The following is a 2419-nucleotide window of genomic DNA, read 5'->3' as shown; positions in this document are numbered from 1 at the left end:
GTGTGAATAATTTAGCACTGGCCAATAACGGGACACAAATTTGCATTCGAATAGCGGGAACTCTTTGCACCGTGCATTTCTGTGCTGCAAAGAAGAAATGCAGCCTGCAAATTGGCGGGAACTCTCTTGCACCGAGGTTCTTCTGTGCAGCAAAAACCCTCGCTGTGCAAGAGGCTCTCATGTGGCAAGAAAATTCCATTGTGCCAAGGCACCAAAATCACTGGGTTGTGACACTTTCCAATACTATTCCATTGACAAAAAGTAGCAAGAGACAGAAAAATAACATCTGGAAAGTTGAAGAGTATGTAGAACTTGGCGTCTTTATTGAATTATTTTCTCTGGTTGTTGACAAAGTAGGGAAACTTTTTAATAATAAAATTGGCACTTCTGTTATTCGTTGAACTTTCCCCAATTTAAAATGATGAGCTGTGTGTTATATGCCCAGAAGGTATGCAAAGAGGTGATTCCAAAGGAAAACAAAGACAGAATTCCAACTTGTGTATGATAGAGGAAAAATGTACCAGTCAAAGATAGCCTTGGTTTTCAGTAGTAATAAAAATCATACAATCGCTGAGTAGTATTATTTTTCCTATCATATTCTTACTACATTAACTGATCTTTTCAGATACTCTTCATCCTACTACTGAAAATTTTAATTTTGTATCAAAGGTTCCAATACCTAACTCCCATTTACAGATCATTTTTTATATGCAAGCATTTTATATATGATGTAGTTCTCTAGTGCATAATATAGTGACAGAGTTGGCATTCAGAAAAAAAAATTGTTCAACACTTCTATATCTTAGGCAAATTCTATAGGCAGGTGATTGCAGTTGCACCTTCTATATCTTAGGCAAATTCTATAGGCAGGGGATTGCAGTTGCTGACTTAGGGCACATCCACACATGCAAGCATGTGTGCTTGTAGCAGCTCAACTAGAAGCGGTACAAATTTGAGCTGGGGCGTTTTGCCTCAGCACACATGCCCGGACATGCACTTTGTTGTGGAGCAAATTCTGCCACTTGGGGCAAAATAACCCTGCCTGGCTCTGCAGCCCTGGCAATGTAAAAAGTTGCCCTAGCAAGCAGCTCATTGCTATTCTCTCAGGAGCTTCTGGGGCCCAGCCAATTGGTATCTGGGGACACTACCCCTTATGCCAGCTGCACTGCAGCAGCAGCATCCCAAATCCATTTTTTTAAATACCCCCAAATCCATGTTCTTCCTCAATTAGAACAAAAGGCCACTCTACACACACACACATAGATATATATAGAAAGAGAGACAGAGACAGAGAGGGATTGATCAATTGGGCAATGCTTTACTGGTATATTTACAACGTTAAAGCAACTGGAAGCCTACCAGTGTCTCTATCGTCATAATAAAATTTATTCTAAATATCTATATGCATAAATGTGTGCTTTTGGTTTTCTTCGCACATGATGGGTGTTTGAGGGGGGGATGTGGGGTTTGAAGGAAGGGGCTGGGAAGGGAGAAGGTGAGTGAGTGTGGAGGGATGTGGGTTAGTTTGTGTGTGGGTATGAGGTGATTGCAGGGGGACTGTGGGTGTAGGGGGACCTTGTGGGGGGGCTTCTCAGAAGGGGGGTCCCCTGGCCCCCACAGGGTGCAGCCCCTCCAAGACAGCACATTGACAGACCCCACTACAGGGCCCCATCTCCCCCCTTGGAGGGCCACATCCCCAATCCCGTGCAGGATCCCAGGCACCCTGCAAAGCCACAGCCCCCCCACCCACGTGCAGAGTCCCAGCCACCTGCAGAGCCACAGTCCCCCTGCCCAGGGCCCATAACTTACCTTCCACAGCTGGTACCACGTGCCAGCAGGGACTGCATTGACAGGATCCAGCAGGGACTCTGTGCTGGCTCCTACCGGCACTGGGGCCACTCATGCAGCCCGGCCGGCCCAGTCCCATGGTGGCAGGACCTGGTGTGGTGTGCAGGAACTGTGCACCAAGCTGTGCCAGGTCCTGCCGGCACTGGGGCCACTCACACAGCCAGGCCGCCCAGTCCCATGGCAGAAGGACCCAGGGTGGTGCACAGGGACAAGTGCACCAAGCTGCACCGGGTCTTGTCACCTGTGTGAGCAGCCCCAGTGCTGGAAGGACCTGGCATGGCTCAGCACATGGTCCCTATGCACTGTGCTGGGTCCAGCCTCTGGCATCAGCACTGCCTGCTCCACTGTGCAGGTGGGGTGGTGGCGTGTGGCAGGACCTGGCCCAGCGCTATATGACTCATTAGTCTGGCATTGCACTGGAGCAGGTTGTGTGGCTCCTGTGCAAAGGCACACTAGCTGCATGGCCCAGGCTGGCAGGGCACATTTTCCTTAGGTTCAGGCCATACAGCCACGCTGCCTGCTGCCACCAGCACAGTGGGGGCCAGGTGGGGGGGCAGGCATGTGGCAGCCC

Source organism: Alligator sinensis, unplaced genomic scaffold, assembly GCF_000455745.1.
Source record: "Alligator sinensis unplaced genomic scaffold, ASM45574v1 scaffold926_1, whole genome shotgun sequence".
Classification (NCBI taxonomy): domain Eukaryota; kingdom Metazoa; phylum Chordata; order Crocodylia; family Alligatoridae; genus Alligator; species Alligator sinensis.
The sequence above is the reverse complement of the archived record's forward strand: the minus strand, read 5'-3'. Positions refer to the sequence as shown.